This window comes from Sarcophilus harrisii, chromosome 6 (genome assembly GCF_902635505.1).
Source record: "Sarcophilus harrisii chromosome 6, mSarHar1.11, whole genome shotgun sequence".
Classification (NCBI taxonomy): domain Eukaryota; kingdom Metazoa; phylum Chordata; class Mammalia; order Dasyuromorphia; family Dasyuridae; genus Sarcophilus; species Sarcophilus harrisii.
This window is the reverse complement of record NC_045431.1, coordinates 8943961-8971473: the sequence shown is the minus strand read 5'-3', so window position 1 is coordinate 8971473 and position 27513 is coordinate 8943961.

Sequence of the window (27513 nt, the reverse complement as noted above, 5' to 3'; positions counted from 1 at the left end):
GAGGTAAGTCATGGGCACAAGCTCAAGAACTGATGCATTCATCATTGTCGTGGAAAACAAAATCAGTGTGGCTTTAATGAGCCAATAATGAATTGTTGTGGCTGTCTCACCGAACCGTAATCAGTCTGCTATAATAAGCAATAGGTACAAGGGGAAAAGTCCGTTTTAAGCCAGTAACTTGTGTCTAACAACCATAATAAACATTTGTTAAATATGTGATTTAAAGGCTGTGTATGGTTAGCCCGTAAGTGTGACAGTGCACCAGATCGGAGGTCGGCAGGCCTGGACCACAGGAGCCCGAACCATTAGTCACATCACTCAACCTCTCCGAACTCAGCCACTCTGTCTGCAAAATGGGGCCGTTCTCATGGGGATCAAGGAGAGAAAACATAGGTAGCACTTTCCAAGCATCAGCTAGTATCCGGTGCCTTCCTGCCCTTGGAAATAATCCCCTGTCATAGGGCTCCTCCAAGGCCTTCATTGGCTATTCATGGGGCCCTTCCACACTGCAGGGCTGCTCAAGGGGGAAAAACGTTCACCTATAATCCGGATGATAATTGTAACCAAAAATATCTCTCAAATGCCAATACATAACACAACACCTGGCACCCAGGAGGTGCTTAATAAAAGCAGAAAAGAAGATTGTGTTAACAAACTTTGTTTTAGCTCATTTCATACTCACTGTATTCCTTTCAGTCTGACGATAATTAGATTCTCAAGTTCCCACTAAGAATGAGCATTTGACCAATTATCTATTTATGTATTTGGGTATGAACAGTGCTCTCTGTAAGGACTGGTCTTAGGGAAACTCCGGAGTGACCAGCATGAAATGCATAGAAGTAACTATATTGTGTAATACCACCTAAGTGTGTTAATGATGCACAAGTATACACACACACACACACACACACACACTCACTGCTATAGGAGCTCTTCAAGGGAAGCTCATCTGGATCCCTCCCAGAGGGATCAGGGAAGATGTCAGCATATGACTTGGATTTTAAAGGAAAAGTAGAAATTCAAAAGACAAGGAAGAAGGAGAACATTCAGGAATATAGAACCATTTAAATGAATGTACAGAAGTAGGAGAACGCAATCTATTTTCCAGGATAGAGCGTATTCACCATGGGAGAGTGTATAAGGGAGTATTGTGAGACACAACTGGAGGGATAGGGTGGGAGGCAAAAGAATTTGAACTTTACTTAGTAGGAAAGAGCAAACCCTGAAGGTTTATGAGCAAAGGGAGGAGCAATGTGATGGGATCTGGGCAGAAGGAAGATTGTTCTGGCGTCCCTGTGAAATAGATCCTGGAGGCGGAAGAAAATGGAGGGAAGAACACTCCAAGAAGCTGATTTGATGGTCACACATGTAGCACGAGTGGCTGTACCATGTTGTGAGATAGTCTGTGCAGATATAACCTGTCCTAGGGCAGTGACAATGGAAATAAAGACAGGTGTGAGAGATACTGCAGAAGTAGAATTCACAAGTCCTTTCAGATAAAGTGCCATGGACAGAAATAGTGAGTTTGGGAGGAGAAGCAGATTTAGGGGAAAATAATAATATCACTTCTAGATGTGTTGAATTTGAGGAAAGCAGTGGATCTTTTCTAAGAAAAGTAACTTGTAGGAAATTGGGAAAGCTTTGGTCTAGAGCACAGAAGGGAGGACAGGATCATGGGTACAGATCTGGGAATCACCTCCACAAAGGGACTGAAGTCACAGTCATCCAAGAGACTGTGAAGGAAGGGAAAGTAGTAAGAGAAGGAAAAAAAGGGCCAAGAACAGACCCTTGAAGAAAGCCCACATTAAGGGAAGACTATGGGAAGACAGGGAAGGAGAGGTCTGGAAAATAAGGAGGAAAATCAGAAGAGTATATGGGGGTGGGGGGAAATCTCGGAAGCCAAGCAGGTGAGAGTACTCAACAGTGACAAAAACTGCAGAGAGATCAAGAAGGATGAAATCTAAAAAAGGATTATTTCATTTGTTTGTTAGGATGGTGTTGATGACTGCTGAAAGAGTGAATGTATTAGAATTAGGGAGTAGAATGGAAAACTTGGATTAAATCCCCATCTCTGATGCTTCCTAGTCAGAAGGCCATGGGAAAATCACTTAATAATTCTGAAACAATTTTCCTTTCTGAAAAATGGTAATAAAAGTATTGGCCTTGTGTGGTTGTTGTGATAATCTGATAAAATATGCTTATGAAGTATTACCTAACCTTAGGTGCTCTAAAAAGTCAGGTACTGGTTTTGAATGGCTGGGAAGAAACTAATAGGGAAGGAAGATTTATACATACATCAGATCATCTCAACTCAGGGAAGTAAGAGGCTAGGTGGGCTGCCATGATCAAACAATCAATAGCTTTATTAAGCAATGGGGGTATTAGGAGTTTGTTGAGTAAGAGATACAAATAGAACAGGGCTATCTGGGTTTTACCCAGGTTGTCAAAATTGACAATAATTTCCAACCCATGTGTATTACTTCCTCCCCTGCAGATAGCAATAACTAATTCCAGCAGCTATTAACCAAGAATAATGATAAAGACAGAAAACTTCAGGAGACCCCCATGTTTCCTCGTACTTTCCCGTGCAAGGACCTCCTCAGCCCCAACCCTGGTGCCCCAGAATTTCTATCTTTCCCCATGAGACCTATGCCCAAAGATCCAACCACTCTCTGTTCTCCCTTCCCTCACTTGGGTTTGTCTTTTCAAAGTTTATTTGAGGGCACCTTTCATTTGGCTTGAACCGGGAGTGTTTGTGAGACTTGCCCTGTGTTCCTAGAATTGTTTGTTATGACTTTGGGATGAGAGCAAAAAGGAAAAAAAGAAAAACTGTGGCATTTGCTGGTTGGGACAAGGGATGGGGATGAGGTGAAAAGTCTCCAGAGGGAGAATACAAAGACTATAGATCCACAATGAGGCGATGTACCACAAATGTGCCACGAGCAAAATCAGCTCAATGTCGAGACTTTCTCTGAGACTTTCCAGCAGGAGTAGAGAAATGAGAGAGTGGGGGCTCCTCCGGGACAAGGACCGCTTGGTAAGCTGCGAGGGAAGATGGCACTCCAACACTCAAGGACCAATAAGCACCCTTAAAGGACTTGTGCGTCGCCCGGTTAGGCAGCGTTAATCCATTTGGCTTTGTCAAAGGGCCATTGGAGAAAATGAGAAATAATTCAATTTCTCAGCATCTAAGATGGTGAAATCAGATCAATTACGGCTGCCAACAGAAGATATAATTAACACAACCATTGTGTGTAGGTATTACAGCACATATGGCACGCTATAGAAAACCAAACAATGTCTCTACAACGTGGCAGCGGAGATACTGAAGATCAAGAGGGACCTTTCCCTTTAAGAGGGCTTTGTAGTGAAGCTGGGGTCTGACTCTTATTGTATCTAATATCAATTTCACATAACACATTCATTACATATTGAAATCTCAGGTTGTAATCTGTATTTTCTACTTTATATGTCAGTCTCTTAATAGTTTCCTAAATAACAAGGCACACTCTTAGTCAGTTGGCATTTTCCAGTGTTTTAATTGCCTGCTGTGATATAATTATTGTGACATTTTGGGATGTTTTTAACATCCTGAATTAAATATTCTGACATCCCACAGAGCACTTCATGAAAACAGTCAAACTGTATTCGAGTCATTAGCAGTCTACAGCTGTCCTTTAATATTAAAATTATTTTCTGACACAAAACACAGATGAAAATTAAGGTATTTAACAACTTTGAACTTAGGTCAGATTTGAGTTTTAAATTACCTTAATTTGTCAGGTAAAGGAAGATCATGTTTACTCTGAAATTCTTCCATTAAACTTTACATGAAAAGCCAAATGTGGATGAGAAAAGAGACTTCTCACAATAACCTCCTCCTGAAAGGAAAATGCGCCGCTTCACAAAGTCACAAAATCTCCAGAAGAGCAATCGGCCCCGAACCGCCCCACTCGTTTCCTTGTCCATATGATTTCATCTTTTCACCGTGTGCAGTCTCTTAATAGAATGGCTAGCTAGGTCTAGAACGGGCCTCTTTTGAATAACAGTCCATTTCCTATTCCATGCATGGCCTGCTCCTGGTTGATTTCAAATCGGGAAGCTGTGTCAAGATGGGTCAATAATTGTCCGCCCCAGCAAGCGGTGATGGCGGCTCAGGCAGGGGGACTCGGGCTTGAATCACTGACCCAGCGGGGTATTAAGAGCTGCTCCCTGAGAGGAGTCCAGCCCTGGTGGTCATCCGGGCCCCAGAGACACAGAAAGCAGCCCTGTCCTGGGAGTCTTTGCCAAATTCTAACTGAGGTTGTTATCCCTGCTGGGGTGGGGTGGGGGGAGTTATTATTGTTTATTGTTATAATTCCACTGGTTCCTTGCACAAGTCATTCTCCCCACTAATTCTCCCCTCTCAGCTTCTCCTAATAAAGTCCTACGTTTTGGGGGCTCTTTAAGATGGACAAGGCTGCTTCTCATCCCCTATCCCCGATTTGGTCCCCATAAAGCCCTGAGAAGCAGGTGCTCTGACCATCCCACCCCAGCTAGGGGAGAATTAGGATGCCTGGAACTGCCCAGACTCCGTGACCAGGTAGTGCCTGAGGCAGGATCCAGATAGGAGTGTATCCTCCCAGCTGCTCCTTGACAGGTGGGTGCACCTGCCTGTCAGAACAACTGCCAATAAAATAAAAGGCAAAAAAGCAGGCCTCGGACAAGCTGAGGTTAAACGAGATTTAATCAAAAGTGAGAAAGTGTACCATGGGTGCGCATTATTATTCAATATTGCCTTAGACCATTTAAAAACCTAGAGAGTATACACTACTTGAGCGTACACCTACCAAAACAGACACAGGAAATACACGGACAAAAAAATAAACCACTTTTTATACAAATAAACTTGAAGTAATATTTATTGTTCATGGATAGGTAAGGCCAATGTAAATCTTTTTGAATGACAATGTTTATGTAACATCTATTTATTCAATGCCATCCCAATTAAATTATTAAAACAAATTTTTTACTGAGTCAGAAAAAATAATTTAAAAGTTCACCTGGGCAAGCAGAAGATCAGGAACTTTAAAGAAACGAAGGAAAAAAATAAGGAAGCAGATTTATTATAAGAGCTTATGGAAGTATAAAAAGGATGATTTTAATTTTTTTTAATTGAAATCTTCTTGTATAGATAAAATCTTTGTAACCCAGAATAGAAGGAATGCAGGAAATTGGGGGGAAACTTTCAGAGATTCTCTCAGATAGGATATGATGGATTAGAATAATGTGGTGGGAAAGGAAATTTTAAACTGGTTGATTTACAAAAACATGGAAAGATTTGCATTTATGAAGGAAGATGCCGATCCACCTTCAGAGAAACAGATGACAGGTGGAAATAAACATAGTATGGTCATGCATATATATATATATGTGTGTGTGTGTGTGTGGTGTGTGTGTGTGTGCTTATAGATAACTATGTATGTGTATGTAAATGCTTAATTGTAGGGTTCTTTAAGTGGGGAGGAGAGGAAGAGGAAAATAATAAAATTAAAAGTACACAGCAAAGGACAAAAGAAACCAGCCTAGAAGCAAAAAAGTAAAAAAAATAAATAAAAAACTAGGCAGTTCTGAAAACAACATGTAATATTATATAGATTTTCTTGAAATGGAAATGTTTTGTTTTATTTTGATTCCTCTCTTATGGTCTGCTGTGTACGTGGCAATTTTTTTCTTATTTGTATTTAAGTTTAGAATTAAAAAAATAATTACCAGTGGGAAGAGCTCTATAAAGTAATAAGTAAGGTATGGAGAACCAGGAAAAGAATATCCACAATTATAATAATGTTAAAGGGAAGAAAAACAATGAAACGACAAAACGAAATGTTGGGACAACGCATTGAACGAATGCAGACTAAAAGAAGAGATAATATATACAATGTGCAAAGGCGAGAGGTTATGGGTAAGAACCATTGCCCATAATGTCAGACTTGGTGGCTGGGTTGGTTCATTTTGCTAAACTGTTTTTTTTTTTCCTTTTCAATGTTATTCTTAACAGTAAGGGCTGATGCTCTCAAAAGAAAAGGAAGGAATGCACTGAGAAATAATAGTGATAAAAAACAAAAAAGGTGTCAACAAAATTTTTGGATACATAACTAAATGGCCTACCTGATCTTGACAGTGCTAGTCTTTGGTGATGATGGTTAGAGCGAAGCTCATGAGGAGGCAAAATGCGGCGACAGTCTGGGATGACTTGTAGGAACACTGAGCAAAAGTATCCATCCTCTCATTCTAGTCACTGTAGGCTGGATAGTCAACCAGGATAATCCTCTTGTTTTAGAGACAAGGGGCCCTACATCACCCAAGTGGTCAAAAACAAAGCTCTCCACCTCGATTCTGTCCAGGAGCACCCACTCTGGAGTCAGGAGGACCTGAGTTCAAATCTGACCTCAAATACTTTCTAGCTATGTGACCCTAGGCAAGTCACTTACTCCAACTGCCTCCCGCAAAAAAAAAAAAAAAAAAAAAAAAAAAAAAAAAAAAAAATCTAAAAAAAAGGTTTTCCCAAGACCAGACTCTTGCTGCTGCCGGTCTACAGAGAGCCAATGACAAGGAACTCGCTTCCCCTCAAGGCCCCCACTCCGCTCCGGACAACCCTAATGATTAGGAGGTTCTTCTTTAACCTATAAGGAAATCCGTCCTCCTGCAGTTTCTGCCCTCCTTGGTCACAGTTCTGCCTTCTTGGAGCAAGGGAAAGAAGTCTGTTCCCCTTTCCTCTGGACGACCTGTATTCATATATTGTCATCCCTTCTCTCCGAGACTTCTCTGAACATCCCCAGAAGCCTTCTTGATTCTGGGGGCATCCTTCTGTGCCCTCCTGGGCACCGCCCTCACCAGTCAAGGAGCTTCCACAGACGTGTGCCCCAGGAACCAGGTTGGGGCAGAGGTTTTGCTCCTTCACCTTGGCATCTGTACAAAGCAATACAGTACTTTGCAGGAACATCCCTCCACCTATGGAAAATGTTCCCGCGTGTCCACTGAGTCAGTGTAGCCTAAGCTCTGCCAATGCGCTTTTTTACTACTGATGGCTGACTCGTCCTCATCTTCCAGTCCACAAAAACCTCTGGATCTCTCCTCACACACGTCTTGTACAGGGAGGGGCTGGTCCCTGCCCCTTGTTCTCCCAGAGACCCCAGATGCCATCACTGTGTTAGAGTCGAGGTACCACATGTCTGACTGTGGCTGATCAGACCGATGTGGGCTTGGGGGGCTCTGCCACGGGTCGGACCTTGTGAACACTTGGGAGTTTGTCATCTCACCTTTCTTCTGAGATAATCCAACCCTGCTCTGTTCGGAAACCAGTCCCTTCTCTGATGAGGGTCCCTGCTCCTTGCGAGGGTCTCCCACATTACAAACCCATTCCAAAGGTCTCAAGAGAGACCTTGAGAGTATCCTTGTACTACTTCCTCTGAGCTCTCCATAAAGTGGTCTCTTTGGCAAGCATCCATTTGTATTTGCACAATGTGGCCAGACCAACAGAGCTGTGTTCTCTGCAGGAATCTGACATTGGGAGCTCAGTGTCTGGTCCCTCCTCCTGCCCAGGGATGTTCAGAATCTTCCCAAGACAATTCACATGGAAGCCATTCCCTCTCCTGGCGTGGAACACTGGCAGCTTTCACAGGCCAAGAGGAAAAATCTGACATTCTTCACTACTACATTTTATGGTCCTCCCATACTATATACATTGGATACTGAAGTCATATTATAAACTTGCATTTGTAGTGATGATGGCAACAGCCTCACCATCTGGTTTATTTCTTCCACAAATATATTGACTCATTGATCGTTAGACAAGAAGCTTGTATTTAAATTACTGGTAATTAATATTTTACTAAGGTTTCCAAGGCACTTTGCATATATTATCTCATTTGATCCTCATAACAACACAATGAGGGAGGTGCCCTGTTTTCACAGATAATGAAACTACAGTACAGAGGAGTCAAGCGTAAGAGCAATTTGAATTCAGGTCTGTTTGTTCTTGACTTTAGTTCAAGCCTCGCTCTATTTTTGACTCACATCCATTCACGGTTTCCTTCTCTTTGTCTCAAAATTCTTTGATTTCCTTCTCTCTCTTCTTCCTTCCTCCTCCAGACTGTAGTGATGACCAATATCAACTCCTCCCTATGTGTCCTTGATCTGATCCCTTAATGTCTTCTCCAACAGATCGCTACATCAATAATCCCTTCTATCTCTAATCTTTGGTTTTCCCCTAATACCTGATTCCTAATTGATTATCTCCAAACATACCCAGGATTCCTTCAATCTAAAAAAAAAAAAAAATCCTTTCACTTAATCCAGCTATTGCCTCCAGCTCTTATCTTATATCTCCCCTATCTTTCTCAAATAAATTCATTTAAAAAAACTATTTAAATTCATTGCCTCCACTTTTCTCCTTTCATTTATTTCTAACCTTTTGAGATTTGGCTTTCAGGTTCAATCCCAGAAAAACTCAACACATCCACCATAGAACTCTACCTTTCTCAAAAATCCACTCTTCTATGAAACTTCTGTTAAGAGTGGCCACATTCTTCTAATCTCCCAGGTTCCTAACTTCAGGGCCATCTTCAAATATTCCTCCTCCTTCACCTCATATGGTCAATCAGTAAATCTTATTTCTAATCTACATATCTTGGCCAACTGCTTACTTCCCACTTCTGGTTTAAGACCTTTTCACCTCTCACTTAGACTATTGCAATGTCCTCCTAGTTGATCTCCCAGCCTCCAGATTTATCTTCCATACAGTTGCCAAAGCAATTTTCCCAAAGGACAATGTCTGACAACGACACTTCCCTATTAATTAAACTGAAATGACTCTATTACTTCTTGGATAAAATGTAAACTCCTCTTGTTTAGTGTTCACAGCCCTTCCCGTTCTGCCCCAACCTCTCTTTCCAGCCTCATTCTATATTATGCTCTACAGTCCAGCTCTTACAGTATAGTGACCTTGTATACAGTGTATTTTTTACAAGTACAAGGACCAAGTCTTTTTGGTTATCTTTGTATGAGAGAGAGAGAGAGAGAGAGAGAGAGAGAGAGAGAGAGAGAGAGAGAGAGAGAGAGAGAGAGAGGCAGGACGACATAATGAATGGAGACCTTCAGTCACAAGATGTGCTTCAGATATATACTGGCCAGGTGGAGCGAGGTAAATCACCCAGCCTCTCAATGCTCAAGCTGCTCTCTAAGACTGCATTGCAGAACAGGTGGGAATAGTCATTAGCTGATAAACCTGAAAGATAGATTCAATCCCATCCACTACTTCTCCATATCTGGTTGACCACAGGGTGGGCAACGGCTCAATAAACACTTATTTTTGATTTTGCCTTTACTAATTTATTATTTCATATATTAAAATTCATAAAAATGACAATAAAGTGGATAAAAAAATCTCTCAAGAGACTAACCATAAAGATCGAATCTGATCTTCCTTTAAAAGTGGCTGCAGTGGAGAAAAAGTGCTAAAAAGAAAGAAAATAAGTGAAATAAAATTTACCACTTTTACTGATTTGTGTCAAAATTTTGAAGGTGACCAAAGCAGCCTTTCTAGTCTAAATAAAGCTGGGAAAATATCAATAATTACACTTTGTGTTTATCACTTCTTGGAAGCTGAGGACTTTTTGCAAGCCTTAATTCATTAATCCTCACAACATGACTGTGAGTCAAGTAGATGACAAGTGTTACACTTATTTCCCGGAGAAAAAAAAATTGCTGAGATGCAGGAGGAGAGAGCCCTGGTACGAGAGGTCTCACAGCGAACATGGTAGAGAAGGAGAATAATGCCGGACAGCTCCCACTGCTCGACTCCATGCTCCAGCCCCTAAAATCAATGGAACTCAGACCTGGAAATGAAATGCCCTCCCGGAGCACAATCTAAAACTGTTCCTTTGAAATTGCCTTTTGCTTTAATTACCTGCCAGGATCCAAATTCCTTAATCTGCTCCCTTCAGGTGTTGATGAGAAAATTTCATTTCAGAGACTGTCAACTCTCCATAATGGAGCCCGAGCCTTTAATTTCATATTTTGCTAGAAGATGGAGAAATTAATTTCAAATACGGGGATAGTGATCTGCCTTGTGCCAAAGGAACAGTGTGGTATGAGCAAAATGGTCTGGCCGAGTCAGGAGAGCTACACGTAGAACAAAAGACATTTCACTTGCGTGAACCTCAGTTTCTTCCTCTATAAAACAGTTACGGTTGTTGTTGAAAGAAAAGCACAGAACTGTGATGTTCTCATTCTCTGAGGAGGGACAAACACCAACTTTGGCAGTCCAAGACTGCCTTGTAGGGCCTTAAAACAGCGACCACCTGAGTTCTCTCTGGGGGTGTGTTACCAAGGACCCAACTCTTCCCAGAGATTTCTTCAGGCTCTGAGAACAGTCTGGATCACCGTGGGAAGTGAGCTATTCAAAGATGTTTCTGTTTTTCTCGTTTTAGTCTGTCTCCCCAGGGGACCTTGAGCAGCAGATATATTTTCATAATAAAAATAACCCCTCTTTCTATGGTGCTCTATGGTTTACAGGGTGATTCTCTAACAATAACTATGTGAGGTAGGTCATCTAAGTGTTGCTAACCACATTTTGCACATTAAGAAACTGAGGTTCAGAGTGGTCATTTGTCTGATTACGCAGAAAATGCCAAAACAATTCGATCCGTGTCTTTCTGATTCCAAGTTTTTTTCCCCACCACCCATTACCATCTCCCAAGATTCAGGTTTGCTCCTACCATGTTCTGTTTCCCTGGGTAACCACTTCACTCTGTGCCTCAGTCTCCCCACTCTGAAACAAAGGACAGCATCTTCCCTAAAATGGGTGTTCTTCCCAAAGGTGGCGTAGATAGAATCCCATCCCCCTCGCTAACTAGAAAATCTCATCCTCCTCGCTGCAGTTTATGCCCATGCTCCCGGAGCGAATGCCGCCCTTCTCCTGTTACTAGAATCTGTGCTCCCCCCGCCATCCCTCGGCTCCATCTTTTAGTACAGGGCAGAACCATATATTGTTGTAGCTTTATGCCCCTACCCAACAAAACTTAGCTCTGAGTCCCCAGCTCCTCGCCACCCTGCCTCCTAATCGTTCATCAGTGGGCACTCGTCACTTGTTGTGCTGGAACTGGTTCTCCCCACAAACAGATGCACGGGCTTTAAAACAACATCCGATATTTTTACTTTTAGCAAAGAACCTGTCAAATAATAGTACTTCAAATCAGAAGTACTTTAAAACTCAGAGAAATTGCATAACAATAAGTAATAAAGCCGCTCCTAAACCCATGCAAACCCACTGCTGTCCTATACCCCCAACTTCTTCCAGCTGAGGATGGATTTGGGCCAGGAAGTCAGTGTTTGAGGACAGTCCTGAGGGGACTCTGGTCACCAACTGTCAGGGCAGAGATTCTGGGGTCAGGGCTCCCCTCGCTCACAACCAAAGAACTAGAGCAGGGACCGTTGGGAAGGGGACCTCGGGAGGGTCGAAGCTTTTGCCTTGGTCAGGCGGTCATGGGCAGGAACCTTAGCCTTCACCTGGCAGGAGATGACTAATGAGCTTGTGGGATGAGGGAGATGAGAAGTGAGAAGTCAGCAAGAGCCGTGCTGCCCTGGCAGAGCCTTCATGCCATGGGCTTGGACCCATCACCTCTTTAGTCCTTCAGTCCAATACCATTTCTGCTGCTCATAGTGGGGGGAAGAAGTGGCTACAGAGCAAGAAGCATTATGTGAGGAGAAAACTGAAACATCTGGGTGAGAAAGAATAGAAAACCTGTGATCACAAAGAAAACCATCTTATCTTTCTAAAAAGTTTATGAATTCTTATTTTTAGAAAAAAGGAAAGTAAAAGAATGAGAAGTTACAATCCTGAGCACAGTCATCGAAAGACAACAGAAACAGATGTAAAAAAAGAAAAAAAGAAAGAAAGAAAAAAGCAGAGAGAGAAACTGGACTAAAGGGTATGAACAAACACATCTAACATTCTTATTTATCATACTAAACAGAGTGAACATCAAACATATTTATCATACTTAAAAGTGACTGATTATTTGGGCAATAAAAAAGAATTTTAAGGATGAATAATATTTGAATATAGTTAAAAAGAAAAAAGTGTTAGAAGCAGATAAAAGACTAGTTGTGAAAAGACTTTAGAAAGTTAAAAGCCCTTAATAATGATAAGTTCTCTTATCATTTCCCTGATGAACCAGTCTAGTTAACTTAAGTGTGTTGCACATGTGTAAATGTGTGTATATCTATCTATAAAAAGATGATAAATATTAGATAGATAGATAGATAGATAGATGGATGGACATATAGATGGATGGAATGATGGATGGATGGATGGATAGATAGATGGATACATAGATATAGATAGACAGACAGATAATAGGCAGATGGACAGATAGATAGATGGATGGATGGATGGATAGACAAATAGATAGATAGATAATAGGCAGATAGGTAAGTAGCTAGGAAGATAGACAGATGACAGATACATAGATAGATAACTGATGAATAGAGATAGATGGTTGATAGATGATAATAAATGATAGAGATAGAAAGAAAGATAGATAGATGACGGATGGATGATAGGTAGATAGGTAGGCAACTCAGAAGAGAGATAGATGATACATAGATATGTAGATAGATAAATGATAAATAGAGATGACAGATGAAAGATAAACAGTTGATAGAGGATAGATAAATGATAGAGATCGATAGATGATGGATGATAGACGATGATAGGTAGGTAGGTTGCTGGAAAGATAGACAACAGATATATAGATCGATAAATGATAAATAGAGATATATAGATGGATGGATAGATGAAAATAGATGTCTATAGATGATAAAATGATTGCTATCTGGATAGATGATACATACACACATACATAGTTAGACAGATAGACACATGTATGTATTGGATGCAGGAAGTCCTGTTTCCCTTTCCCAGAGAAATACAGATCATGACAGACAATCTAACAATTTCACAGGAGACGAGGAGCTAGTATTCAAAAACTCCTACATCCCTCCTAGCAGCCAACTATCAATAATTTGTCCGTATTTAGGAAGTGCTTACTGCATATTCCCAGAAATAATAGCTGGAATTTATATAGTTTTGCACTGAGATTTGAAAGTACTGTTATCTTATTTGATCCTCATAACAAACTACCCTCGGTTCTATTATTTCTCCCATTTTAAAGATTAGGAAATGGTAGCTGCAAAAGTTAAGTGACTTATTCAAGATAAATAAATACTTGTTGAATTTAATTAAATTTGGAACCAGGATTAATCTGTTTTGAGATACCAAATGTGACTCTAAGCTCTAAATCACTTGTGATAAAGTGAATTTTTTATACAAATCATATACTTAAAGTTCCATTTATTCTGTAAGTCTCTAAGGCAGGATTCAAATTCAGTTTTTCCCAGGGATGAGCTGGACTTGCAAGAACCAATTATTAATTTGTTCAGTTTTACACCTTGGAAATCAGCAAGCTCCACAAATTAGGGCTTGATTTAAGTTTTGTGGATCACCTAAACTTAAACGAATGTCAAAGATGTAGACTGAACTTCAAAGTGCACCTTACATACATTTTGCCTCCGACCTCATGGTTAAACATTAACCGGCATGTGCCTGGTTTTTCCTGATTTCAGATCCAAGATTCTATTTGCTCTAAAGTCATCCACTAAAAAGAACAAAGAAGGGAATACTTCCTAATAACTTATCTTTAACCTGCATTTTAGAGTGACCCGTTGTTTTCCCAAAACTTGATCTTTCCAACAAGCCCCTGGGGTAAACCGAATGGATATAATTATCCCCATCCTACAGATGAGAACAAAATCACTCAGCTAGGAAGGGGCAGAGCTAGAACCGGAATCCATTTGTGATCCAAGCTGAGTCTCTCCTATATAAGCGGATTCTCCTTAGATCTGTCTTCCCACTTTGGCCTCTGCTGAAAAAAGCTCTTGTGGTTTCAAAGCCATGGCAGAAATAAATGAAAGGGTGTGGATATTCAGAGAGATCCCCCCAACCCTGATCTTCACAAAAGGGGGAGAAAGCAAAGGGAAACCGTGAATAAATGAGATCTAAGCAAAGTTTTTAAAACTCCTTTTTATGCACTTAGATGTTTTATATGCCTCAATGGTGTCTGGGACATCTACAATTAGAGGAGTTTTTCCTGGGGCCTTGACACAAATAGAAAGCACCCATTAATCCACAATTGATCAGGTGACTCTGGGCCAGTCCTTTGCCCTTCACAGTGTCCCCCTGAGTTAGGCCCCTTCCTCACTCGGGTACTACAAAAAGCTTGCCTAAAACCAGATGCTCCATCAAAGCCCCGATTTCCCAGAGGCCAGTCTTACTGGCTTCTTTGAAAAGCACTAAATTTAGAAGTAATGTGCAAATAGAATTACTCAGATTAAACTATTAGTAGTCCGGATGATAATCAAAGGCAAGCAGATGGTAGTCTAATGAGTGTTATTGGAATAAATGGAACTGTAAGTATATGATTTGGATAAAAAGTTCACTTTATCACCAATGATTCTAGTGCTTCTAGTCACATTTGGGTCCTCAAAGCAGATTAGCCCCGGTTCCAAATGTAATTAAATTCAACAAGTATTTATTAAGCGCCCACTATGTGCCAGACACTCTTCTGAGATGGGGAGATACAAATAAAAATGAAGCTGCTTGTCTTCCAGGAGACTGCATTCTGCGGGGGGGACAATGCAGGCAAAAGAAAGCAGGGTGATTTGGGGGATTCGAGGAATTCTGGCAACTGAAGGAATCAGGAGGCGCCCCTTGAGTGGGAGCAGAGGGAAAAGTGGGCCCAGTCCTGTCACGGGAGAATAGGGCAAAGGCGGGTTGGCCATGATCTAGTGAAGAGATGGCAAGCAGCAGTCCTGTCCCAGCGGAATGAAAAAGGAAGGGGAGCGGTGTGAGTCACTGAGATGGGGATGAGGGCCTGGGAAACAGGGGAAAATCCTGCTCGGGGTTTGCTGAGGATCCACCCTCTGAGGTGACCCTACAGCTAGCTTCTCCAGGCCTGGTTTCAAATACACTCCTCCGGCATGAGGCGGGAAATCCATCACACAGAACACCTTTAAGTTGGGAAAGTTTTTTTTAAAATGTGCTCTCATTTGATCCTCACAAATCTGGGAGGTAGGTACTATTATTATCCCCATTTTATAGATCAAAAAAATTAAGGCAGACAAGGGCTAAATGGTTTAAGCAGTGTCAGATTTTCCTTATTCTCTATAGCACGATGCTATAGAGCTACAAGGCTGACCTGTGGCTGCTCCATGGCTCAGGTTGGGGACTCCAGGGCTGACTGCGGTCCTGCTGGACTAGGCCCTGGAGGGAGGCCGTGCTGGTACAAGGCTGACCCATCTCCTCTCGATGACTCAGGGTTGGGCTGACCCATCGCCTCACTGCGGTCCTGCTGGACTAGGCCCTGGGAGTACGGCCCTGCTGGGGTCAGGACTGCCCTACAGCTTCACTTGGTCCTGCTGGACTAGGCCCGTGCTGGGTCAGTGCTCCACCGCTGCGCTTAGTGCTGCTCTTTCAGAAACGGGCAGACTCTGAGCCAGGATTTATATAAGCTTCTCTGGGTCCATTTCTCTCCCTATTTCTGGGTCATTTCACATTTCTGAATATGGGAAAGTTCTGGTCTCTTTTAATGACCATGTCTTCCAAGCAAGTCTTTCCCTGGGGTCCGAGGTCTCTCACCATCTCCCAGGTCCAGTTCTGGGTCTTCTCAGCGAAAACCCTTCAAGCTTACGGTGATAGACCAGCCCATTCCCAAACCCACAGGCCGCCAGCTCTGCCATAACCAGGCAACGCTCAAAAAGCAGGTCTAAGGCTCAAGGTTCTCAGCTCCCCAGTTTCCCACCGTTCATATGTAAAGAATAAGGACGGGAAGCCCCCCCACCCTGCATAAGTGCCCTTTATCAGGCTTTATTAGCTGGGTTTGTGATTTGTGTATGTAAATCTCGCTTCCCAATCAGTATCAATAGGAAATCCCCAAAGCCGAAGTTTACAGCACAGAATGGAGGGCTTCTGTCTGACGGACACGTGGAAAGGTCCCCGGGCTGGAAGGACCTGGTATCGAGCCTCCGTCTGCAACATCCATCTGGCCTGAGCGAGCCCCCACATCTCAGACTCACCAAAGCCAGACCGAGTCAGGTCCAGATCCCTGCCTGTGTGTCCTGGAGGACACAAGTGCTATATTTGTAATAAGAACCATACAAAAGGGCCAGAGAGGGCTTGGGTTCCCAGGCTTCTCCCCGGCGTGGACGGGCAAGAAGCAGACCCGATGGTTCCATGGGACAGGAGACTTCGTTTTTTATTCTGAATCCGAGCCTCTGAGCAAATGGTGTCCCCATATATACAGTGCAATAGAAAGAGAAGGTTATATGGGGACTGCCATTATGCAGGAGGAATCAAAAGTCAAAGCAGTTTTAACATAATGTAGTGCAAATTAAATTCAATTTTAATTCATGAAATTTAAGATAATAGCTTAAAACCTTACTATGGCTTTTTTTGGTTTTCTTCTGCTTGGGGGAGGAGGTAGAAATGAGGGGAGGAATCCCAGAAACGGGGTAACAAAAAGAGAAAAGGAAGAAAAAGAGGATCACTGGAGCGGCTTAAATGTGCACAAAAGAAAAAAGAAGGAAAGTTGGAAAGAACCACAGTTTTAAGCATTAGCTTGAAACTGCACTAAGACTTCTGGGATACTCATCTAGATATATGATACATTCAAGATGGGACTTTTTAAAGCTGTCCTGCTTGTCAGTGAGTCTTTCCAAACTTCCTTCTGTTTTCTTCAGTGCATTTTAAAGACTATTTTAGTGATGCCCTTTTATTCCGTTTTTCCCCATTTTTTGCTACCCTATCTCTGGAATTACCCCTTCTCATTCCTACTTACCCTCCTTCCTCTAATGGAAAATAAAAAAAGAAAAGAAAACGACTTGGAGCAAATAACAAAATGAAACTAATTCCTATATTAGCTGTATGTGAAAATCTATTTCTTAATCTGTATCTCATGTCTATCATATGTGTGCCAGTGGGTGGATAGCGTTCTTCATCCTTAGCCCTCAGGGTTTCTGCTTGTTTATCACATTGGGCAAAGCTCTTAAATATTTCCAAGTTGTTTTCCTTCATAATGTTGTCATTGAATGAATTATTTTTCAGCTTCTGTTGACTTCATTCTGTATCAGTTCATAAAAGTCTTCCCTGATTTTCCTGAAGTCAACTATTTTATCATTTTCCTCTATACAATTATATACAAATGTTTTACAATAATTTGTAAAATATACAATATTTTACAATTTGTATAATTGTATTCAAATTATATATAAACAAATAATTAATAATATTAAAATATTTGTGTCCTATTCAATATTAATGTTCAAATATTTTATTATATGTTATTGTATAGTATGAAATGGCAAAATAGTTCATTTCAGGGAAACCTAGGATGATGTATATATTCATATCCCATCATTTGGGCAAGTAAGTGGCACTGGAATAGAATGAGTCAGGATGACCTGAGTTTAAATGCAGTCTCAGACACTTACTAGCTGTGTGATCCTGGACAAGTCACTGATCCCATTTGCCTCACTTTCCTCATCTGTAAAATGAGGTGGAGAAGGAAACAGCAAACTAGTCCAGTATCTCTGCCAAGAAAACTCCAAATGGAGTCAGAAAGTTGGAAATAAATGAAACAACAAACAACAATATACCATCATTTGCTTAGCCATTTCCCAATTGATGAGTCCCCTTAGTTGCCAATTCTATAATATAATATATATAATATAATATAATAAAAAGAGCTGCTAAAATCATATATAATATATATGTGTGTGTATATATATACATATATAATGCTTTGCCTTTTTAAAAATCTCTTTTGAGTATGGCCTAGATGTGGTCAAAGGCTACACCCAGTTTGGTGACTTTGGAGGCACGGTTCCAGGCTGCTTTCCAGAACAGCTAGACCAATTCACAGTACACCAACTATGTATTAGTGTGCAGTAAAAGGGACATGGAGAAGGAGTCAGTCTATTTTTTCAGAAAAAAGTTTGGGATGAGTGGGCTCCCATCCCCTGCTTGCTGGGGAAAGGACCCTGCTTCAATAGTGTATAATAAAGAAAAGACTGAGATCTTTCAGAGCAGAGGCCTGTGGTCGGGCCTCCAGTGAGTGCTGTACCCCTGAGAGAAGGGGCTTCTCTGGGCAGGGATGCCATCTTCTGAGCTGCCTGCCAGCAGGAGCCCCTGGAAGCCACAGGAGAGTGACTCCTAAGAGGAGCTCCCAGGAGTCCCAGGAACTGCCATGGTGGCCCACTGAGGCTCAGAGGGAACGTCCAATGGGAGCCCTATGGAGACATCAGACCCCAGACGTGTCTGATGGCAGGCCTGGAAAACAGCTTGTCAGTTCTTGGTGTGAACATTGAGATGAGTTCAACTAAATAGAATTCTATTTGTTTCTTCTACTTGAAAATAAGTTTTGTTTCGTTTTACCCCTTGTGGGCCTTGTGAAGCATGTGCTTATAAGGGAAAGTGGTGGCCACCCAATGCGTAGGGTCATGTAGGAGCACAGATTTAGAAGTTTTTAGAAGGACAAACTGAGTACACAAGAAATCTCTCCAAAAAGAATTCAGACACTTTGTCACAAGAGCTACACAATAAAAGTGCCAAAATATTTTTAAAAATCACAAAAGATTAAGGATCAGAAGTTGAAGAAATAACAAAATTATTCACAGAAATAAAGCTGTGTCAACACACATTATAGAGTTCTGCATCTATGTCCAAATGACATAAATGGTGTTTGAAACAGATCCCTCAGAGATCAGCGACTTGTCACCAGACTTCCAAACATAAAAGCCACCAAAGTAGCATTTTGTGTGCTCTGACAAAAAGTTACACCATTGCAGTGGCAAGACAAAGTTGACTGTCTCAGAGAAATGTGATAATGAAGATGAATATTTCCAAGCACTGTCAGATGCAGGGAATTTTTTTTGTCTCCACTTTGAAACAGTTTCATGTATGTTCAAAATTATTTAATTACAAAACACTATTCTAGTGTCAATATTGGCATAAAAGGAGAGAAAATAAATACATTTATGAATAAGGAAGGAAAAAACTACTAGTAAGACCTGACTTTTGTTTTGGAAAAAAATGACCTTATTTAAGTTAACACAGGCTGCTGAGCCTTGGCAGAACAAATAGTTGCTGAGTGTGAGAGCTTATTATATTACCAAGGAAAGGTTTCCTTGGAGACAGTTGGTATGTCTTGCATTAGATAGAGGAATGGATAGATAGATAGAAAAATAGAGATAGAGAAAGATAGAGAGAGAGAAATAGATAGATCTCTGTAGACACAGAATAGAGATAGATAGATAGATAGATGGATGGATGATGGATGGATGGATGGATGAGATAGATGGATGGATGGATGGATAGATGGAATAGATAGATGGATGGATGATGGATGGATGGATGGATGGATGATGGATGAGTGAATGAGATAGATGGATGGATGGATGGATAAATAGATGCACAGACAAACAGGAATAGATAGATAAGAGATACAGATATATAAATAGATATAATAGATAAAATGGAGATAAATATGATAGGAAAAGATATAGAAATAAAAGTAGAGATGGAGAAATAGAGATAGACTAAAATGGATTAGATAGATAATTTATACTACCTACCTCATAAGAAGGGCATGTATACAGATACATGCAGTGGATAGAGTAGACCTGGAGTCAGGAAGACTCATTTTCCTAAGTTCAAATCTGTCCTTAGACACTTCTTAGTTGTGTGATCTTGGGCGAGTCACTTAACCCTGCTTGTCTCAGTTTCCTCATCTGTAAAATGGTCCGGAGAAGAAAATGGCAAACCAGTCCAGTATCTCTGCCAATTAAACCCCAAAACAGGTCATGAAAAGTCAGATGTGACCAGCGTTATCTTATAAGAATGTTGTGAGAGAACGTTGAAAACTGTCTTTGCATGTGTTTTGAAAAATAAAAAGCTATTTGTTTTTTAAATATTGTGAGAGCCAAGAGAGAAAACGCAATTAACTAACTATATGTCCAAATACTACCTGTTATGATGGTGGTGATCATTTATAAAAACTGTATGTCTAAAAATAACAAATCAGAGAGTGCTTGCTGATCTCCCAGAGCCATCCGACTAACAGGATGCTGGAGCCAGGAGACCTTGGAGGTCAGTTAACGTAACCCTTTCCTTCCCCACAGCGTGCTCAAGGTCTTGCAACAACTGGAACAAATGCAGGGCAGAGAAGTCTGGTAGGATCAGTGACTGGGAGCCGGCAGGGACCTCCAGGGCTGTCTGGTGCAACCCCCTCATCTTACAGATAGGGAAACTGAGGCCCAAAGTCACATGGGCAAGTGGAAAAAAAGCCAAATCTGAACCCACATTCTCTGACCTCAAATCTGGCTCTTTTTCGCTGTGTGCATTTGCCCCCAAAGACTTTCCCCCTGGTCTTTCTGGGCCATGGGCCCTTGGACATTACATTTCCAGATCTGGATAGGGTTGGAGTCGGCCTTATTTGCCTATCCAAACAAGTCTAGGACACAAGATCCATATTTCTCAGGCAAACAAGGCAATCACTGTAATCTCTACAAATTTTCTCAGAAAGCAGCAATTCTAGTGGGTCATTCAAAAACTGGACAAGTCTCAGTGCTTCGATCTAAGATGCATGATTAGAAAAGAGTAGCACTGAGGAGGAGGAAGGCCTCTGCCCTGGCCTAGGATTCTGGCTTTGCCGGCGGTCACGGAGCTGTAACTGATAAAGCTCATTTATAAGTACTAGTCTCCCAGCCGGTCACAGCAAGTGCCCACTCCTCTGGAGCCCCCCTGGGCCAAAAGCATCCCTAATCTGCCAGAACGGGGACCCAGGTAAGGGAACCCCAGCCTCCGCCCGGGTGCATCCCAGAAAGCGGACTGACAGGACTTCTGAAGAAAAAACCCGGCCCACCCCAGCTGAGAAGGAAAGGATACACTGACCCCCTTCCCTGTAACGTAGCCTCCTGACACTGTCTGGCAAAGCACATTCACGGTGGATTTTAGAGTCGGAAAGCTTCCAGGGATTATATAATATGGTTACGTGCCCAAGGTCACACAAGCAAAAAGTAAGAAAGCTCGTGTTGATCCCACATCTTTCATATAAAATAAACTTACAAAAACAAAATCAAAAGTTTAAAAAATAAACACTTTCATATTTATGTAATGTTCCAAAAATCCTCAAGAAAGTCAAAATTCAGACACATCTTTATTAAACAGAAACATGATAATGACAGTGGGTTTGCAATTAGGCCTCTAGCCTAAATATGGCTAGGACCTTTTGTTTTTTCCAAGTGTCCCTGAGAGTTTGAGAGGAAGAGGACAAAGACTCCAGCAGATTCCCAGCGTTGTAACCCAGCTCTGACACTGCCCATCTGTAGGACCAAAGGCTTAGCTTCTGTCAGCCTGGGTTTATTCCTGTGCAAGAAGAAATGACGGAACTTGCATTGCCCACTTCACAGGATGGTGGGAGGCAATCGATACACCTCAAAGAGCTATAGAAATATGATATTTTAATTATAGTTGAAGATTCTAGCTCAACATCATCAAATACAAGAGAACATTTAATAAAAATATCAGAAATGCCCCACCCACTTAAAGTTTCTAAGTTTCGATGGGCAGGTCACAAGGCATTTAAAGGCAGTACTCTGGGTTCATTTTATTCTAAGAATTCTAAGAATAATATGAATTATTCTAAGAATAATTATTCTAATTCTAATTCATCAGCAAAATCAGGAGAATAAGGGAGAGTCTACCTCTCAGATCTATGGAGAAAGAAGGAATTTATGGCCAAAGAAGAACTAGAGAACATGATGAAATGCAAATTGGATAATTTTGATTATATTAAATTTAAAAGTTTTTGTACAAACAACATCAATGCAGCCAAAATTAGGAGGGAAGCAGAAAATGGGAAAAAATGACATCCAATATTTCTGATAAAAGTCTAATTTCTAAAATATATAGAGAAAAAATATTCCATAGTTAATACAGCAAATGTGTAATCCTCTTTAGCAGGGATCTTAAAAACTGCTGCTCAGTCTCTTAAAGAATGAAGTTCAGAGAAAATGACTATTGCTATAAGGGAAATAGGCCAGCGCCTATCTGAATGAATCACTGAATGAATTAAGCATTTATTAAGCGTTTCAAAGCCTGAAATGTCACTACTGGAGCCTGATTCTTTGGCTTCGAGGATTAATTAACTGGACAGCATCCTAGGGAGCAGAGACGTCCCCTTGGCCACAAACGAGAAAAGCCGAGTGCCATAGAGACTTCTGGAAGTCCCTTGGACGGCAAGGAGATTCCGTTGGTCAATACACCCAGAAATGGATCCAGCCTGTTCCCTGGAAGGTCAAATGCTGAAGGTGACACATAATGAGAAGGCCCCACTCATGGCTAGAGGGTATCATGGAACCAAGGACCGAGAACCTGAATGGACTTGGAGAGACGGCGGAGGAGAGGAGGGTCTGGCTGCTCGGGGCCATCACCGAACAAAAATGGATCAATTTCTTAAAATACAAATATCCTGCCAAAGATAAAACACCAAGGCCTTTGTCCGATATTATCTTATCAGCTTTCCAGGGATAGCTGCCTGAGAGCGGGCTTCTATGAGGAAAATTACAGAGCTTAGTTCTGACAAAGTTCCTGCTGGAAACAAAAAAAAAAAAAGGCCCAAAATACAGGCTGCTGCTAGGAAATTGCAATCTAGGTGGGGTGCCACAGCAGAAATCCTGGGGCAGGGGCTGCTCAACACCACGCGGAAGGATGCCCCAAGAAAAGGAAGGAGGCGGAAAGTAGGAGGGCCCAGGTTGGGCTGGGCTGGTTCTGTCTGAGACCCTGACTGGGAGCACAACTGAAACCTGGGTCTTGGGGCTCCTCCTGCAGTGAATATGTGTGTGTGTGTGTGTGTGTGTGTGTGTGGTATACTGACTGTCAGAGACCTACACTGGTGGTACACTGACAATTAGAGTCAGGGTCCTTCTACACTGGTGGTACACTGACAATTAGAGTCAGGGTCCTTCTACACTGGTGGTACAGTGACCAGTGGAGTCAGGGCCCTACTATGATGATGGTACACTGACCACCCGACAAGGGGCCCTTCTATATTGGTGGTACAGTGACCATTGGAGATGGGGCCCTTCCACACTGGCAACGCTGCAGGGGCCATGCCCCTTTGCTTGCTCAGCTGTTTCTGTTCTGACTCAGACCTTGACAAACATGGGGGGGGAGGACTTTTTTTTAAGAAATCCCCTTTAAAATGTGATTGTCCCAAAGAACCCACATGTGGAGGACAGGGGCCCGGACCATGCTCCCAGTTTGGGGCCCTGGGTGACCTTGGGACTTGAACCCGGCCTGCAGATGTAGACAAAGAAACACAGACACGAACACATCGAACTAATACAATGAGTTGTGGTCTAAAAACTACAACTTTGTAAGAAATAGAATTATTGGGCCCCAATTCCACTTGTGATAAGTCTAAAACATTACAGTTTAACAGAACGGATTTTAAAACTGCGAAGGGTCAGTTTCCCCAAGATAAATCAAATACACACATACTCACACGAATAAAACCAAATTAAATATTCAGCTGAAACACTGGCCAGTCTTAACTGCCCTGAAAAGTCCCCTCTCCCAGCTCTAGGCTCCCAACTCCAGCAGCTGCTTTCCTTCTTCTTTTAATATATACATACATTTTCCTGAGGCTGCTCCACCATATCCAGCCTCCTTAAATTCCAGAAAAAGAGGGAGGGAGCCTTCCGTCAGCTATTTCAAAGGATATGAAAGTAGGCTGCACTTTTTCTGTTTAAAACATCGTCACAGAAACGTGCCCAGATAATTGTGAAGTCTTCCCCCGGAGACAGCAGATGCCATCTATTTCACAAGATGATGAACTCCTTGGTTAGGTCCAGGCTGCTGGTTATTATCTCTTTATAAACTAACTCTGCATTAAAGTCAACAAGAAGTAAATTTGCAAAAAGGAACCCAAAGAGTGTGTGTTTATGTGTATTGGGGAGTGGGGGAAGAAGAAGAAAGCTTAGCTCATTTAACCCCTCATTTTCCAGAAGATGAAACCGTGACCCAGAGAAGTAACCAGCCCCTTAGATAACCCAGATTCAGAATTCGGCTCCCAGGATCTTTCATCCTTCCAGGTCTCTGTTCACTAATCATATTCTTTTCTCGTTTTACTAAAGAAATAGAAGATTCCCATTTTTAGAAAGTAAACTAAAATATGATCACAGTTGTGAATTCATGTTTGCCAATTGTGCAAGGCCCGCTCCTGAGCCCTGGAACCCTACTGCGCAATTCCATCCAGAAAGCATATTCGGGCCCCACATTACTAGACATGCATTATTTCATTTTGGTCTTCTTAAGAAATCCTGGGGGATGAATTAGAAAGGGGTCACTATCCCATTTTGCTGATGAGGAAATGAAGAGCAATTCAAGGCTTTGGAGACCCATACAAAAAATAGAATCAGAACCTTAATGTCGGAGAGGCTTCTGGGAATCGCTGGGTTAAGCAGACCCCCTGGAAGCCCCAACTGCAACAATACCAATTAATGGCCCCAGAACTTCCCCTTGAGAATGATGGAAAATTTGCTCCTCCGGAAGGAATCCCGCTCCATTTTGCGCCGGCTCCACGTTTAAGAAGCTCTCCTCCCCACCAAGCCAAAACTACCTTCTTGGAACTCCTGCCACTTAGCCCTTCTTTATCTTCCACTTCATCTCCCTCCCGCGTGGCAGACGGTCCTTCAAATGTTGGAAGACAGCAATCATGGCTCCCCCTGGGACAGTTGTTTGAGGCGGAGAACGGGACCTAATTTACTGTCTCCAGTGCACTTCCCGGGTATGTCTTCCTGATTCAACTGGCCCTCCTCTGGAGGAAATTCTCCCTCTGGCCCGTGATGTTTTCTGGTCTAATTCAAGAGGTTTCTTTAAATCCCACTTCAAAGTTTGCTTTCTTCTCATGAAGAGCTGATGGAAATATCTTCATTCTTCCAATAAACAATAGCAGAGCCACATTTCAGAAAATTCCGGCATAAAATTACCAAACAATAAAGCGTTTTTCTCTGTATCATTTTTCACAGGAAACAATAGCATCTCAAAAGAGGTTTATGAGTAACTGAAGAACAAAGGTGAAAGCCAAGGAGGCCTGGAGCGCCCCACCGATCCATCAGTGAGCTTCCACAAGGTCCAGGGTTCTGGCTGCCCTGCAGTGGGAGTCTTCTCCCTGGGCCCGTCAGAAAGACTCTGCAGCTGGGGAGCTGGGAGGCAGCTTGGGGAGACTGAATCCTGCCTGATTTTTGGAAAGGGTGATAGGCCGCCCCTGAGGAAGAAGCAGAAAGGGGGTTTCAAGGTGTGAGCCTCTGAAGTCATCTTTAGGGGGCTAAAGCAGGATCTCAGTGGAAAAACTGGGTATTCAGGGAAAATGGACCCGGATTGTGAAGGAGCCTTGGTTCAAGACCCCGCTCTGCCCTGACTCTGTGACCCTTAAGCTTTACCTGCTATCTTTTCCTCCATCACATCTGAATAATGCTTTCCTTAGTTAGCACACAGTGAGCTCACGGACATGACTTCCTGACCACGGGCATGGCACGTTCTCCATTGGGCCGCATCGCTGCCTCATCCCACTTTATCAACACGTTATTCCCAAGTAGAAAAACCTAATGCCAAAGATAAGGAAAGAGCTTTCTCATCAGCCCAGCAAAGAACACATCTGACCAACCGATCACATGAACCCATCTTTTCTTGGGCTAAGTGACAATCAAGTGGGCTTTGTTTTCGTAGGGGCCAAAGCCCTCTGATGAGTATCTCCTGGTACAGAGAGGGTTTCTGTATCTGTCGATGCTGCACTTGATACTCCTGGAGAATGTTGGTAGGGCTAAGAGGTGGAGCCATATGCCCAGAGAGCACTTCCCGAGCTGGAGGTCATCCATCCACTGCTTGGTCACTGTCGCCTCACATCCTTGTTATAGATAAGAATAGTCTCGCTTTGTGAAAGAATGCCAGGGGGATAAAGTCCAAAACTCTCTCACATCAGTGGCTAAAAAGGTTACAAAAGAAATAGGAGACGTAGCTACTGTCGTGAAAAGGTTTGTGATAGAAGATGAGACCACGTGGCACAGAGGGGTGAGTGCGGGGTCAGAAAAACCTGCTTTGGCCCAGAGAAGCCCCATGACATCTCTCTGATTTGTTGGTTGATTGAGCCTCAATGTCCTTCTCTGGAAAACAGACATCATAATAATTGGAAGCCTTTACTGCTTAGAGTTCATATAAAAATAAAAGAAATAAAGCAGGCAAGATGCTTTGTAAATCTTAAAGTGTTAAGCCTATTGTGATTATAATGAACAGAGGAAACAGAAAAATATGTGGAAATTGAAATAAAAAAGTAGAAATTTATGAATTTATGAAATTTATATAGCCGTGAGAAATAAATGAAGTGCTGAGAAGGTAGAGCAGAAGCTGTATGTGGTGATATGAAAAGAGATTTGAGATCAGATGTTCAGATTACTTACTGGAGGATGATGGGAAATAAAGTTACCTCCCTTCTCCTCAGTTTCCCCAACTGTGAAATGAAATAATAGATGTAAAATGTTTTGCAAGCCTCAGAATGTTAGGTAATGCTACTATTATTAATATTATAAGGGCAGTGGATGAGGCAATCTTCTGGTTCTAAACCCTGAACTGCTGATAGAAGCTTTTCAGCTTTTGATGAGGAAAGTATAAAAAATAAAAAGGTGGAGAAGTGGGATGTTTTCTAGTCGGGAAGGAAAGGAAGCAGAGCTGTTGGTAAGTGTTTAAGGGTCTCCAGAAAACCCATCCTCGTGAGGACTTTTAAGTTTAATTGACAACAATAACATTTTTTCCAACTCTAGTTTCTAGAATCTACATGGTCGACAGAACAACCCATCGAGTGTCTGCCCATCTCCAGCTGGCTCCAGCACACCCCTGCCTGGAGGGATGGCAAAGCGGGAACCCCGAAGGAGACGATGCTCTGAGGAGAACGAGCAGGTTTGCTCCCTGTCACCCTAAACGATGACCAAAAAGTTGACTTCGAGGTGGTGGATTTGCATTGTTCTTCCTGCTGTTGCCATAGGCTTAAAATCCCCAATCCCCATTACAGATCAGGCATACACGTGTACACGGAGCAGAATGGACTGGTGAATTTTCATTAAACTAGAAAGAAGCGCCTGGATGATTTTTTAAGTGAACACGACCAAATTGTGAGACTAGCTACCACTGTTATCCAACAGTAAAATAAAACACTTTCTAGTACTGAAAATTACTCAAATCCAAAGATTCCAAACATAATCACAGCCTATTTTTAAAACTGTTTATTCAAGTGTAAGAACTCCACCATATCTGACGCCGTTTGTGAGGGGCACAGATCCAGCAACATGAGAAGAGAAAGCGGT